This window comes from Cibotium barometz, chromosome 55 (assembly GCF_041138505.1).
Source record: "Cibotium barometz isolate CiBa-2024 chromosome 55, ASM4113850v1, whole genome shotgun sequence".
Classification (NCBI taxonomy): Eukaryota; Viridiplantae; Streptophyta; class Polypodiopsida; order Cyatheales; family Cibotiaceae; genus Cibotium; species Cibotium barometz.
Window position 1 is genome coordinate 27,930,485 of NC_141100.1, and position 16,280 is coordinate 27,946,764.

General features: G+C 43.9%; 1 pseudogene across 9 annotated transcripts; it reads right to left on the reverse strand.

The window, feature by feature from the left end:
* Positions 1–870: 870 nt before the first annotated feature.
* Positions 871–2,749, reverse strand: LOC147607575 (putative CCR4-associated factor 1 homolog 6 pseudogene; annotated as a pseudogene). Of its 9 annotated transcripts, none has more exons than XR_015264712.1 (3): positions 2,613–2,749; positions 2,267–2,400; positions 871–1,843 (listed from the first exon to the last, which is right to left on the reverse strand). The product of XR_015264712.1 is annotated as a putative CCR4-associated factor 1 homolog 6 pseudogene, transcript variant X1 (transcript). The 9 variants fall into 9 exon arrangements; XR_015264716.1 differs by lacking the exon at positions 2,613–2,749 and adding an exon at positions 1,927–2,015 and having other exon boundaries at positions 871–1,839; positions 2,276–2,593; XR_015264715.1 differs by lacking the exon at positions 2,613–2,749 and adding an exon at positions 1,927–2,015 and having other exon boundaries at positions 2,276–2,593.
* Positions 2,750–16,280: the final 13,531 nt, after the last annotated feature.

The following is a 16,280-nucleotide window of genomic DNA, read 5'->3' on the forward strand; positions in this document are numbered from 1 at the left end:
CTAATGATGTGATGTGGCTACTAACCGATGTGGCCTGAACCAAACTTGCCATCCAACACTTTCCAACATTATTGGGACCAGGGTTGTCCGGGAAGTTGGGACGCCTACGCCTCAAGGGGGGTTGGCAATGGCATCTCAGTAAAAACCTGAGATCGGAGTTAGGACCCAAGTTTGGGAAACTGGCCGCAGAGTCCCAGGCGCTTAAGATAAGAGTGAAAAGTAAAATTCAAGTTCAAAGGTAAATGCCACACCAACCTTATAATCCCACTACATCGCGAATAGATGACAACATACAAATAGAATTCAAGAATCCATCAGCTGCCTGACAAGCAATCTAGGTCCAGCCGCTTACCAAATGCAACATTAGATGCACCATAAAGTTTCTGCTGACTCACCAAGTGATTAACAGAGTATTAACACAGCACTCACTATGTAGCTGCCTAGATTGCAGCCTTAAAAACCAACTTTGGTTCATTGTGCTGCTCTCCATCCATAGCCTTAGCATATGGGCATAGTATCTGACTCACACGCTACCAATTCATAACCGATCATTGAAAAATTGAGGCATCAGAAGTATTACACCTGAGCTGCCCCCCAAGGACCCATACACAGATCCACACAAGCATATTTGTGCTTGAGCAAACACAAAGCCCTCTTAACACAGACTAGCCTACATGCACAAATACTTGACAAAGAAGCCCAGCATATTTTAATAAAATTACTACTACAAAATGCAACATAAACAGCTTTCCAACACATCAATGGCAATAGAAACGATGCCACTGCTTTAACAGCCTTGTGGCGACAGTGGCCAATACTGAAAAAGTTCAGACAGTTTTCTTCTCAACAATTTAACATGAAAGCAGAATAAGAAAGGAAAATGGACGAAAACATATTATAAGCATGTAAGCATGTTAATCGCGGAATATCTCCGCAGAACAATGTACAACAAAGAAAAAGCTGATTGACCAGCCATGCTCCCCTACAACCCTTTTAACAGTAAGCTTCCCCATTATCCAAGCCCAACCCATACAACACTCCTGCATACTTCTCGGTAGAACCGTTGAAAAAATCATCCTTGAGTTTGCGGAATGCACAAGAGGTTAGCAGGCTATCAGAACCAGCTTGATGGCAGGAACCAAACCTCTCCACCTCCAACGTCTCCGCCAGCCTGTTGAGGCCCCCGTGCAGGTTGTTGCAGAACTTCATTAGATATTTGATGTCATACACAGTAGGAAAGTAGATTTTGAGCAAACTGAAGAAATCAGACTCCACAGTGGGTAAATTCTGACATGTTAGCAGCTTCAGCAAGTACCCAAAGTCATAGCCACTGTGGAAAGTGACCCAGTGCATGCTCTCGTTCATTACAATGCCAGAAGACATAAGCAACTCCCCGAACCTGTTTGAATCAATGCCTCGCTCCTCATTTTTCCTAAAGTCCATCCCGCTTTGACGCAAGAGCTCAATCGAGTCCTGCGCATACACATCCTCCCGCAGGTTGAACTCTCTGAAGTTGAACTGCCACACACAGAGCTCATCGGTACCGCACCTAGGGAGAGACCCATTCTCATCAGAGAAGGTTAGACCCAGCTGTATAAGCTTCAACATGTTGACATTAGCTCGTAGCGTTTGGTAATGATAATCAGCACTCGACTTGAAAATGCCCACAGGTCTGACCACTACTCCGGGGAACTCAGTATCCATTGCCAAGTATGGATAGTCATCAACTATCTCACGAATCAGCTCAAACTCCTCTTCGAGATTGTCTGCCCACACCTCCCGGATGCGCAGACCTTCCACTGCTTTAGGCATTGTCGACATTAACAGAAGCACTAGAAACTACCTAGAAAAAAACGAGCACATTGTAATCAGCCATCACAGTGGATGCAGGCTAACGTCAGACACTAAAAAAGGCAAAAGACTTACAGACACTAAGGAGGATCTTGACGTTACAAAATTTGAGCAAGGTGCAAAGTAATTTTCTCTGCAAACTTGATGGACAAGATTTCAGGTTTCTGTAAAAGGAAAAGAAAGCTATGTAATCCAAGGGCATTCTCCACATGTACATGCAGTGGGTTTCTAGCAAAACAAAACCTGTGCAGACCTGGCTGGGACAAGTTTAGGGTTCCTGATGGACAAGCTTATAATTTTTAAGAGGTCCATCATTCCATCACTTTTCTCAGTCTGCATACCTAATCTAGTTTCTAAAGACGCATAGAAAGGAAAAGCTGTGTACATATTTTAGAATTAGGGCAAGGGAAGGTACCTGTGTCACCTGTTTGCTTCGATCTGGAGAAGAAGGGACGTGTTAGATCTACAGCTCGCCAAGGCCTCAAATCGCTACATTCTGGTTCTGCAAAGCTTGCAAAAGTCTGGCGGTAGAGAGCCGGTCCCCTTTCTCTGTACCAACGGAAGAGGTTAACGACCAAACTGGAAGGCAGAGGCGCGCATCAGAAAGAGAAAGGGCGGGATGGGCTTCGCCCAAATGAAAGAAACATGCAATAAAAGCAGACACAGAAAAGGAAAGGGGAACCCAAGAAAGAGGAAAGCGACCGAAACACTGCAACGGCCAGAGAGAGGGAGTACCAACATGAATGAAAGAGAGAGAGTACCTATATGAGAGAGAGAACATAAAGCTTTGGACGCGAAAGCCCAGACTGTGACCGGCAAAGGAGAGAGAGATCGCGGTGTGAGCGCCCGAGAGAGAGAGAGAGAGAGAGAGAGAGAGAGAAGGAAAGTAGAGAGAGGTATGATCAAAGAGGGGGAAGAGGGAGGTAGTTTCCAAGCTCCTTCACAAACATTTTTTTCACAATATGCACCCAAAATGTTTTTTTGGAATAAATAATTTTGGTATCGTAAATCTTGTTTTAGGAATATCGAACTTTGAAAATTTTTGAAAGGTTAGAAGACTTATTTTATTTTAGAAACAAATTCAAATCTACGCTTGGCAATGCGCACGAATGAATGGATTGCATGGAAGCCACGTTTCATTTCCAAACGCTATATTAGACTCTATGCAACATCGACTCTTATCACAAGGCCATGGCAGCCAGCAAACGGACGATAATAATGGCATGACTGAGCAAGAAAGTGGGTCGCTGCTGGTGGCAGAGGCGTGGAGAGGTGGTTCCACAGGGTGTCACGACACCAGCACAGGCAACGCATGCTGGCGGGGTGCCGGTCCTTCCACTCGCTCGCGTCATTGGCGCACACCCGCTGACATTGACACAAACCTGCATCCCAGCCTACACCGATGTGGTCTCAACCACCAAACCATCTACCCAAACGTCATCTTCATCTACCAGTATTGGAATGTCGGTGTTCTAGTCCACCTACACACGCCTCATCAACACAAGCCCCGCTGTTGCCGCTGCCACTTCACCCCCCGTGTGGGAGAGCAAGCTTTGGAACACCTCATCCTCACCATTTTTTGTTTTTATGCCATTGATGTCCTCAGCTTTGCTACATCCAACTTGCCATGATTACTGAAAATGTTGTATTTACACAACTTACGATGATCGTTGTAATTGCAGTATGTTGTAATTTTTTTTAAGATTTTTTATTTACACTAGGTTGTATTGTTTTTATTTTTGTTATGCTACTATTTCTTTAATTTTGAACATGTTGTAATTTCCTTAAAATCTCAATATATATTGTAATTCTTTAATTTTCAACATGTTATAATTTCCTTAAAATCTTAATATATTAGTAGGTTGTATTTCTCTTATTTTCGTTAAGCTGCTATTTCTTTAATTTTCAACATGTTGTATTTTCTTAAAATCTTACTATATATTGTAATTCTTTAAATTTCAACATGCAATTTTCTTAAAATCTTTATATATTCTAATTTTCTTATCCATACTAGGATTAATATTTTAATATGTAAATTTACCATACACTAAGGTTCCAAACCTTACTGTACCTATGGTTTTTTTACCAAAAATTAAATACAAGCACCCTCGAAAAAATTAATTAATGTGAAAGAGTGAATAAGCACCCTCGAAAAATAATGCATATCTCACAAAAGTTGTTGAAATTCACATATGTGACTTTGTTTAGTGAAAAAAACACCTTTAATAAAACCTCAAAAAATACGAGAAAAACCCTTTTTTATGCAAGCAACATTGAGCCTCTTGCTGTGCCTCGTGACTCATTGAAAAAGCATGGAAAATATTTTTAAGCCTACGTTTCAAAAAGGGTGGATCTTAAAAAAAAGTTTGAAGCACATGTCGGAAAATAAGATTGATGAGCTTTTCATGTAAATTGTAAGGAGTTGAAGACGGTGTTGCTTTTGCCATGGATTCTCGTTGCTTTTTGTTGCATGTGCATAATTGTAAGCACACAAAATTGTTGTAATGTCACACTATGGGGAGGCTATGGGTTTTGACGGTAGCTTTTACAAGGTGGTTTGCGAAGTGCTTGTATAAAGGCTCTTTGTGCGCATGATCTATGAGAGTCTATACTACTACTGATCTAAGCGTAAACCAACGGGCTTGTGAGGCTCATTGGCATGATACATTGGTTGGACATACTCATGACCATGGCCAACCTGTTGATTTAGCACGCCTCATCATTTTTATGCCTCATGCAATGTGTTCAAGTCAAAAGCTTACCTTAACCTTGCCGAAGCATGTGTCGTTGGCTCTTGCCTTTGAGCCATAAATACAACTTCCCATTGTGGGTTCACTATCCATCGTGTCCTCACTCCGTTGTCACAATGGAATGCTCCTTGCTAAAATGGGTGAAGGGATAGCTCTCAATGCTTGGATGGAGGCGAGAATAGATGGCACTTCACGATGGTTTTTTCTCAACAAAGGTGGGGAAAGAAGAAGCTACAATCACACCTATTCAAACAAGCATTCAAGCAAGTAATAATCCAATAGTATGCAAGTAAGCAAGAAGAGGGAAGAAGGAGAGCTCACAAGAAATATATTACAAAGGAATGATTGTGTATTGCTTATTATCCAAAATGACTTATATACAATTGACTAGTTTTCACACTAGGCCGACCAAACTTAAAAATGGTTTCGCCTCTATTACTAGTCTTAAGCAACTATGTACTAAGTTTGTAAACTTTTCCTATTTACTATTTGAACGTAGGATAAGGCCGCTTTACATGTTCCAATGCCATCTTACAAAAGTTAAGTGCTCGTTTAAGCAAGTAAGTTGGCAAAGCACCTTACGGCGGTAGGTCGAGCGTGCGAAACCATGTTAACCCATCTTAACCAGTCCTACGAAGTGGTTTAAAACATACCCCCTTCCTAATGATGATCGCATCCTCGCATCACCCAATTCAGTTGGTGAAGCTGTTTTGCCAAGATGGAAGGTGTGGATGGTCCAAGATATGCCACGAAGTTGGCAGCAAGGTGAAGTGGTATAGTTCGGGACCGGTCCGCAACAACTAGATGTAAGGCAAAGTGATGGGAAGATTTGGGTAGCCCTAATGGTGGGCAGGCAGCTTGTAGAGAAAGCATGGAAAGTGATAGGCAAGATGTAGAGGTTCTTCATGCTAGGCCTTAGTTGGTTGTGAAAGTTATGTAGACTCTTCGACATGAGGTACTTTGTAGACATGCACCCTTTGATTGGCAAAATGAGTGCTAGGACCCCACAGAATGATTGGCATGGGTAGATGGAGATTCGAGATGTCTTGGCAACAGGGTATTATCCTTGGATCTCAATCTCATAGTATGATGCCTAGAGATTGGGTTTTGTGTGATCAATATGTCCGCTAGGGCAAGGTTTTGGAGAGGTTTTGTTGGTGTTAAATTGGAGTCGAACCACAAGATATAGGTATGGAAACTCATTGGAGGTACCTGTAAGGTCAAGGGTTCTCTAGGAAATGGGTCGTACCATGGGCTAGGCTTATATCCCTGCCATGATCCACCCATCCAGAGGATATAAGCATGGAAGCTCATTGGAGGTACTTGCAAGCTCAAGGATTCTTTAAGCGATGGAATTAAAGGAGAGGATATAGGCATGTAAGCTCATTAGAGGTACCTGCAAGGTTGAGGGCTCTCCAAGCAATGGGTTCATACCATGGGCCATGCTTGCATCCTGGCATGGTCCCCTATTCAAAGATGTACCTCGAGGGTTAGTGTTAACAAGGTTAGTTGAGTGCCGTAAGATGCGAGAAGTTAAAAAATTGTGATGCCTTTAGTGAAATATGTAGGTGATTGAAACGAGTCCTTACTCCAAGTACAAGTGAATATAATTTAATTCAACAAATACCTTTCAACTACCAATTGCCATCGCATATAAAAGATAATTAAAACACAGAGAGATTAAAAAAACCATAAGAATACAACACCAGATTAGGTTCAATCTTCCCCCCAAGTGTGTGGCTCTCTCCACGACATGGGTATTTTAATCATATTCCAAAATTTAGAACTTGAGTCAATAATAGAGTGCACGTACAAGTTTGGGCTTTCCTTTTACAAAATTGGCAAGGCACTTATCCTATTCACACCTATGTGTCTTCTACCATAAACTTTATTAATGTGCACATACAATTTAAATGTCCATGGCCTATACAAACGAAATGGGAACCCACGGACCTCGAGAAGCGTGCCAAACATAAATTTAAGACGTGAGAGAGAGAGAAACACATATTGGGTCCCGCCTATCCTCCCAAGCGTGTGCCAAAAGCATCCCCACTTGAGTATTTATAGATTTTATTACCTCAAAAATAGGTTACATGGCTATTTTAGCCCTTGCTTGCTCTACAAGCTTTTCTTTTACAAAAAATGGACAGTAAAATATCTGAAAAATCCTTGCTTGGTCCACAAGATTTCTTTTACAAAAATAAAATATCTGAAAAATCTCACTCCTGTGATAGTCCTCTCGATCAATCATTCTCACATTGGATTCACTCACAATGTCTTTACACACATCACACGTGTCACGTAGGCTGTAACGCCTGTGAACCGACGGCGGCAGACCGGATGGCCAGACGGGACTTTAGCGTCAACGCCTCGGCCGGAGCGCTGAGGACGTGGCCATCCAGGGTTCAGTGGGAGAGGACGCCCATGCAGAGTCATGGGCGGTCAGGCTAGTGTGGACGGCAGGCCACACACTATATAGCCTGGGGGATGAGGGGCAATCCTCATTCTTCCTCTATGGCTGGGTGGTGAGCCAGAGGCCGTCTCCTCTTGTGTCACGTAGGCTGTAATGCCTGTGAGGACCGACCGGCAGACCGGATGGCCAGACGGGACTTTAGCGTCAACGCCTCGGTCAGAGCGCTGAGGACGTGGCCATCCGGGGTTCAGTGGGAGAGGACGCCCATGCGGAGTCATGGGTGGCCAGGCTAGTGTGGACGGCAGGCCACACACTATATAGCCTGGGGGATGAGGGGCAATCCTCAATCTTCCTCTATGGCTGGGTGGTGAGCCAGAGGCCGTTCCCTCTTGTGGTAATGCCCGTAGTGGTGTTACGATAATCTAACACTGGTATCAGAGCGTGAGTTTCAATTGGGTCAGGGTCCGCCGTGCGTGACCGGGGACCGGGACGGAGCCCACTCAATGGTTTTCTCTCTCTCCGTCGCACACACCAACAAATCGCTCCATTGCAGAGGTAAGTGCAGAGGTAAGCAATGTCGTCGTTTTTACTTTGGAGCTTGTATGCGAAAGAGAAGCTTTTCGCCTAAAATAGAGAATGGTGTCGACTGCGAAGAGAGAGTGGTGTCGACTACGAAGAGAGTAGTGTCGACTGCGAAGAGAGAGTAGTGTCGACTAAAGAAGAGATAACGACTGTCTTTGCTGTCCACTGTGTGTGGGGCGAAGACCAGCCCTGGCGGCCAGCCAGAGGAATTTGGGCTGAGACCACTGTGCAGGACCCTCTTAAGGGGGCGAAGACCTAGTGGCCAGCCCCACGACCGGCGCAGCCACAGCCGGCGGCCAGCCCTGAGGGGCGACCGACCTGCCCAGCGGGGCCGGACGGCCTGGCCACAGTGGACGGCCTACCTGGCGCTGCCGACGGCTAGCCCACAGGCGGCCATTAATTTTTTATTTTATCCCAACGAACGATGTTCAGTGACAAAAAATAATTTTTTGTTTTTTTTGTTTTTTTTTAGACACCTCTCTCCCGGCAATGGAGGGATAATCCCGGCAAGGATAATCCAGGGTGTTTCAGGCACAGGATCCCGCGGAGATTAATTTTTTTTTATGAGTTGCAGGCACCTTTCTCTCGGGTCGGAGCATCCCGGAGTGGCGACGCTTGTAGAGGCTCGCAGCGCAACACAAATCGGCAGTCGATGACAGTCTCGCAGGTGACCGTAAGGGGGGTGACTATTCTCTCTCCACCACTGCTCATTTTATTAGCGTTTTTTGTAATTTTCGAGTTCTCACATTTTTCTTTGTGCAAGAATTAAAATATGTCTGCTAGGCGTAGTGTGTCCCCACCGCCTTCTACTTCTCTAGGGTTTTCAGGTCTCTTGTTCTCGATCGCGGGTTTGACCCCGACCGAATTGTCAGGTCGTATACGCCCGATTGTTGTCCGGTCCGGAGTGCGCTCGTCGATCACGCGTGATCCGCCAGCGCCCTCCTCGTCTGTTGACCCCGCCTTAGGACCCAGCGAGCCCGCAGCGGTCGCAGTAGCAGATGACCCCTTTCTAGTCGATGAGCCAGATGACATGAACACCGACGTCGTCGAGGGGACCGAGGAGGACCTCTTGAAATATGACGACGATAATTATGACCTATTGGACCCTACTGACGTCCTGACAGAGATGGAGCTCTCTAGTTGACTTTTTAAATATCTTAATGCAAAATTGAACAATATGGGTAAAGTCCAGGCTGACTTAGTCACGATGCTACAAAGCATCTCCACACGGTTAGATGCACTGACAGCCGCCTCGGCTAGTACTTTGACTCCTTGTGGTAGCCGAGCTCCTGCGGCACGGGTGAGCGTAGCCTCGCCAGTGGTTGCAGGAGTACAGGTCGATGCGCCTCCGGGGCCGTCCGTAGAGACAGCTTCGTCGTTATTGAAAGACTTGAAGCCGCCTAGTTTTGGTGGCAAGGAGAAGGAGAGAAACAAGGACTCGATCAACATGTTTCTATAGCGAAGTAGTCAAATTTGCACGCACTGCGACAGCAGCCTAGCCGGATACAGCCCATAGAGGCTAGCCTCTCATTAACCGGCAAAGCGTACAAGTGGTGGATGAGTTTGACAACTCGTCCTACCACTTGGACGGAGTTTGAAACGATATTTCGAAAAGAGTTTTTGCCTGTTAATGAGGTGGAGAGAAGCTGGGAGTTATGGGACAAGTGCTCGATGGAGAACAAATCCTTGACTCAGTACATCTCAGACTATAGGGAGATAGTACTCAAGCTAAAGGGGATCGATGCATTCCAGACATTGCGAGGCTTTAAAAGAGGCCTCAAAGATGATTACCTTGAGTACATAGAGCCCTTACAGCCTAAAGACTTAGCAGAGGCAATTAAGTATGTGCAGATATTTGATGACATCAAGCGCCGTAGTGCGCATGGTGGTTCGAGCAGGGCCGAGGGTAGTGAGAAGAGGAGGTCAAGCCTTAAAAGAAAAGGGTTCCGCAGTGATAAGCAAGGGGATAGGATGGACCAGGAAGGACAAGGTGGTCATTGGTCTAAAAAAACGCGACCATCCAAGAAGAAAAGAGACAGCGAAATCCAAAAGAAAGAGCAGTATATTAAAGCGCGAAAGGAAAATCGCTGCTTTAATTGCAATGATGTAGGGCACACGAAGGCTGAGTGTCCAAAGCCTAAAGCCAGCACGAGTGGCAACGAGCCCAAAAAAGATGGTAAATCCTCTAGGTAGTTGCATACAGTGCAGAGACTCCCTCTCAGTTCCGCAGAGTTCAGAGAGGTGACAGTGTGTCATTGTGATGAGCATCACGCTTGTGCAATGACACCAGCGATGTGGCAGCCTACTGTAGGTCCGCATGACATGGTGCGCATGTATGGCACCATAGGTGGCCGTAGAGTCAGTTTTTATCGATGATGGAGCTAGCCGCAACTTCTTGAACTACTCGTTAGTCAAGAAGTTGGGGTTGACTGAGACCCGGAGCGATCATGAGTATACTGTTGGCCTAGCCAACGGATATGACAAAACGGTATGGAATACCGTAATATTGGGGGTCCCATTATCTATGCATGACTACGAGGCTCCGCTTGACTTTCAGGTCATGCACTTAGCCAGAGCAGACGTATATCTAGGCAGGGAGTGGCTGTATGGCTTGGGCCCTAGTCTAGCTTGGAATTACCTACATAATACACTACGTTTTGAGCATGGAGGTAGAGTCATTACCCTGCAGGGCGACCGTACTGTCCCCGCCACACCACTTATTTCCTGCATGGAGCTGTGCACAGCGGTCCGCAGATAGCAGATGTATATGCTTGTTACCCTCTTTTAAATTCTGTTTCCGTAGACGAAACTGTAAATGATGTTTGCGTAGACAAACAAGGAAAACAAAATAGCCTTGGACGAGACCCACTGTTTGAAAACCCTGTTTGGCATGCATGCGATTCAAACAAGAAAAAATCCAAGGTGAAAGAGATTAAAGAAAAAGTACGTAGATACTTTAATGAATTTATTAGAGGAATTTCAAGATGTTTTTCCTGATGATTTGCCAGATGGCTTACCACCATCTAGAGAAGTAGACCATGGCATCGAAGTTATGCCAGGATCAAAACCTATAAGCAAACTTGCTTATAGATTAAGCCACTCTGAGGCACAGGAGGTGGAAAAACAATTGACGAAATATTTGAACAAAGGCTTCATTCAGCCTAGCTCAAGTCCGTGGACATCACCTATTCTTCTGGTAAAGAAGAAAGACGGATCTATGCAGATGTGCATAGACTATAGGGCTCTTAATCAGATAACGATTAAGAACAAGTATCCGATGCCACGCATGGATGAGTTGTTTGATCAACTCTATGGATCGAGATACTTTACAAAAGTAGACCTGAGATCAGGGTATCATCAGGTTAGAATTAAAGCAGAAGATGTTGCGAAGACAACATTTAGGACCCGTTTCGGGCATTTTGAGTTTTTGGTTATGCCATTTGGGCTAACCAATGCTCCAGCGACGTTTATGACGCTGATGGACAGCATTTTACGTCCATATCTGGGAAAATTCGTAGTAGTTTTCCTAGATGATATTCTTGTGTACAGTAAGACATAGAAAGAACACATAGAGCATTTGTGTCTAGTGCTCGAGTTGTTGCGAGAGCACAAACTATTTGCAAAGAAGAGCAAATGTGAATTTTTTGAAACAGAAATTCACTACCTTGGCCATACTATATCCGCCGATGGTACGCGGATGGAGCCAGAAAAAGTAGAGGCTATTCTTAAATGGCCAGCGCCGAAGAATCTCGAGGAACTGTAGATTTTTCTTGGCATATCGGGGTTCTACCGACAATATGTGAAGGACTATGCGAAGATCGTAGTCCCGTTGACTGACATGTTACGGTCAAAGACTAAAAACATTAGTTGGGGGGAAGCCCAATAGAAGAGCTTTGATAAGCTCAAGTTGACCGTAGCAGTTGCATCTGTTTTGACTATTGTCGATCCAAATGAGCCGTTTGTCTTGGAAACATACGCTAGTAATGAGGCCATTAGGGCCGTACTTATACAAAGGGGACGCCCAATTGCATTTGAGAGTAAAAAGTTAGATCTTGCGCAGCGTAACTACTCGGCTTACGAGCGAGAGTTACTAGCGATAGTTCATGCACTCAAAAAGTGGAGACACTATTTATATGGTGCTTCTTTTGAGGTCCGGACGACGGACCATGAAAGTCTGAAATGGCTTTCAAGTCAAAATGAACTAAAGGGTAGAAAAGCTCGGTGGGCAGAGATTCTACAGGAGTTTGACCTTCAGATACGTTACCAGAAAGGTATGTATAATGTGGTGGCAGATGCACTTAGTCACATGCCACAGATTAATGAACTTAGTTTCACAGTCTTCAAGAATGATTTCTTGGAGTCACTACGTGGTTTATGTGAGCACGATCCATCTTTTACAGAGGTCTGGCGGCACGCTGTACGCATACGCACTTCTTCACAGACGCGACCACCTCCCTCGTTAACACGGATTGCTAGTCCGGAGAGACTGGCCAAAGGTGCAACGGGAAGGGAAGCAAGAGTTAGTTCGAAGAGACTAGCCATGTCTTCTGGGTATAGTTTGGAGCCGGAGAGCTCTGACGTAGGCCCTTCATCACCTTTGACTGCCACGTCTTCAAAGGGGAGTGATAAACTTCGTCGGGGGGAGAAATATGCTAAGTACTCCATTGACGACGGGTACTACTCTACAAGGGTAGAGTATGTGTACCAACTATTGGTGACTTTCGGGCCCAAATTCTTAAAGAAAGTCATGATAGTCCAAGTGCGAGTCATCCCGGGATTCAGAAGACCTATGCACTAGTAAAAGGACAGTTTTATTGGCCTAGTTTGTTTAAGGACGTCCAGACTTATGTGCTGAAATGCAGTAAGTGCCAGGTCAATAAACACGAACGTCTTAAGGTTGGAGGACTACTCCATCCGCTGGAGATTCCTCAAGGGAAATGGGAAAGCATTTCCAAGGATTTTATTACCGGTTTACCCAAGACGAGTCGAGGGAATGACTCGGTGTGGGTGGTAGTGGACAGATTAACTAAAATGGCAAAGTTTATCGCCACGAAGAAAACTGTTAAAATGCCAGAGTTGGCAAAACTCTTTATTGAACATCTCTATAAGCTATATGGCCTACCCGCAGAGCAAATATAGTGTCGGATAGAGATAGAAAGTTCAACAGTCATTTTTGGAGGGAAGTCTTCAAAAAGCTAGATACTACTCTGAGTATGAGTACGGCAGATCATCCGGAGTCTGATGGTCAAACTGAAAGAGTTAACCAAATTCTAGAGGATATGTTGCGTTCTTATGTTAGTAAGAAGCAATCTAATTGGGAAGAGTACTTGCCCTTATTGGAGTTTGCCTATAACAGCTCCAAACACTCAGCGATGATGATTGGATTTACACCATTCATGTTAATGTATGGATTCCAACCGAGATCTCCGATGGCTGTAGGCCTAAAAAAGGAGAAGATTCAATCTGTCAATGATTTCCTTAAAGATATGAATGATATGCTCAGAGCCGCACGTGAGAGCATTCGTAGCGCTCAGGATCGCTCTAAAACTTATGCGGATAAAGGACGTAGAAAGATGACCTTTGTAGAAGGTGACTTTGTATTCCTTAAGGTTCCTGCGGAGTCAGAAAACCATGAAAACGGGAAAGTGTGATAAACTTTCTCTGAGATATTGTAGTCCTTTTAAAATCCTTAAGAAGATTGGGGACGTAGCATATAAACTTGAGTTCTCAAGTCCATCCTGTCTTCCATGTCAGTAAACTGAAGAAATCAGTTCACGGGTTAGAGAACGCAGTTTCTCGAGAGATTTTGGTGGACTTGATAGAGCCACCAAAGATACCACATGAACCTAAAAAGATTCTAGAGTATCGTGACAGACAAACCCGACATAATGTGTACCAGGAGGTACTTTGTTAAATGGACAGACAGGGATGAGGAGGAAGCTACTTGGGAACGTCGTAGTGCAATTTCTAAGAGGTTTCTCCAGTTTGTTTTCGAGGACGAAAACTCTTCTTAAGGGGGGGTAATGTCGCGTAGGCTGTAACGCCTATGACCGACCGGCAGACCGGATGGCCAGATGGGACTTTAGCGTCAACGCCTTGACCGGAGCACTGAGGACGTGGCCATCCAGGGTTCAGTGGGAGAGGACGCCCATGCGGAGTCATGGGCGGCCAGGCTAGTGTGGACGACAGGCCACACACTATATAGCCTGGGGGATGAGGGCCAATCCTCATTCTTCCTCTATGGCTGGGTGGTGAGCTAGAGGCCGTCCCCTCTTGTGGTAACGCCCGTAGTGGTGTTACGATAATCTAACAACACGTGTCTTAGAGTTCATATGATTCACTCACACAATCAAACTCACACAACCTTTACACATATCACACATGTCTTAGAGTTGATCGGATTCACTTATAATCAAACTCTCACATTGGATTCACTCACAATGTCTTCATACGCGTCGCATGCGTTCACAGAGTTGAGCAAACTCACACCACACGTCTCACGTGTTACAACTAGTTCAATTCACTCACAATCAACTTGTGTCACCCTCTAAAGAATTAATCACATTTGCTTTTAATTCTTATACCACACTTGGGTAACCCTCTTAAGAATGAATCAGAAGAGTTGATCCGATTGACTCTCACAATCAAACTCACACATTCCTTACATGCCTCACACGTGTCATAGCTGGTTGGATTCACTCACAACCAACTTGGATCAACCTCTCAATACTTAATTGTGATAAGTTATCCATCACAAATAAATATCGCTAAGTATTCGTCTCACAAACATGTAAAAGAGACATAGTATCAATGACTTCTATGCGTAATAATTTCTAGTGTCCCATACTACAAAAAATTATCCCACACAAATCTAGAGATAAGTACGCATCGGAATACTTCATAGAGAATTAATATCGTGTCCCATACCACAAGACTAATACATAGTGAAAAATTCATAAAGTATGCTTCAAGATGGAAGGGCCAATTCCTCCAAGAAGTTCTCCTTGAAATTTACAAAAAGGCTTAAATAAAATTTATTGTAAAAATAATCAAATGAAATTAATATGTTACTTTACAAACTTGAAATCCAAATAAGACTAATAGGTTTTGAAACGGTTTAATAAACAAGTCTAAATCTATATAATTAGCTTAATGTCAAATGAGATGATGATGAAAAGATTAATTTGCACTTAAAGTTAAAATAAACTTGAATATGAAACTTGGCAACGCAAAAGTAAGAAGGTCTCACCTTGATGTATTGTTGACTACTACAAAATGAAAAAGTTAAGAGAAATAGAGAATTTAAAACAATTCGTTAATAACTGAAAAATGCAATTATTTGGTAAAGATGAGGACTTATCGTGCGTAAGTTAAGCTGATAATTGTCAGAAACTCAACATGGCACCATGGTAGAGATCATTGGTATAACCTACACATCATGCTGACATCATACATAACATGTCTACCCTCGTGCACAAACTTAAGTCTATAAACTGGTTAAGTGAAATAACCATACAGCCTAGAATATCGTCGGCTCGAGTAAGGTGCATAACCAAAAAATTTACTCAAGTCCCAAATCCTTGCAGAGTTGAGGACACATTGAATTTGGTTTGGTCATAACCATATAATAATATTCATTTTTGGTCTCTCTTTTGTTTAAAATAATTATTATAAATAAAATTAATTCTTTCTTTCTCTTCTTGTTTTTCTTCTTCTCCTTCTTCTTTCTCTTCTTGTTCTCCTTCTTTTCCTCTTCTTCTTCTTCTTCTTCTTCTTCTTCTTCTTCTCCTCTTTCTTTCTCCTCCTCCTACGCTTCTTGTTCTCTTTCTTTCTCCTTCTTCTTCTTCTTCTTCTTCTTTTCCTTCTCTCTCTCTCTCTCTCTCCTCTTCTTCTTTTCCTTCTCGCACCTCAGTTAGCGTTGCCACGCAGCCCAGCTTTTATCCTACATAGCATTATCAACACTTGGCAGATAGGGTATAAGGGGAAAATGGGAGCCTCTTTGCTTTTGTTTCTTATGGAAACGTCGGCACTCGTTGCTTGTCGTCTGACGCTAGCGGCGGGTGTCGCACCAATCATGTGCTGCCATTGCAGTGTTGTGCCAGTGTTTGTTGCCAGGTGTTGTTACTAACGGTTATGATGTTGGCCCATCATGCCAATGCTTAGAAGCGAGTCTTGCTATGCCGGGCTTGGTCGAGGTTTCGTGGTCCCCGAGGCACTGTGTGGCCTTGTCTTGAGCCTGCTGCTCTACACATGTGCACTAGATAGGCTTCTCGATTGGCATTCGCTTGGTCTCCTCACGCACACATGTGCTCAGTTCTCTGGGCCGATGTTTGGCCTACACACATCTTTTAACGGAGCATACCTTGGGCTTTGATTCCATTGAAATGGGAACCCATGGACCTCGGGAACCTGTGGACCTCGAGAAGTGTGTCGAACAAAAATTTAAGACTCGAGAGAGAAACACCAGATTGTGTCCTAATTGCCCCCCCAAGCGTGTGCCAAAAGCATCCCCATTTGAGTATTTATATATTTTATTACTTTAAAAATAGGTTACATGGCAATTTCAGCCCTTGCTGTACCAGCTGTTCTTTTACAAAAAGTGGATAGTAAAATATCTAAAAAATCCTTACTTGCTCCACAAGCTCTTTTACAAAAATAAAATATCTAAAAAATCTCATGTGATA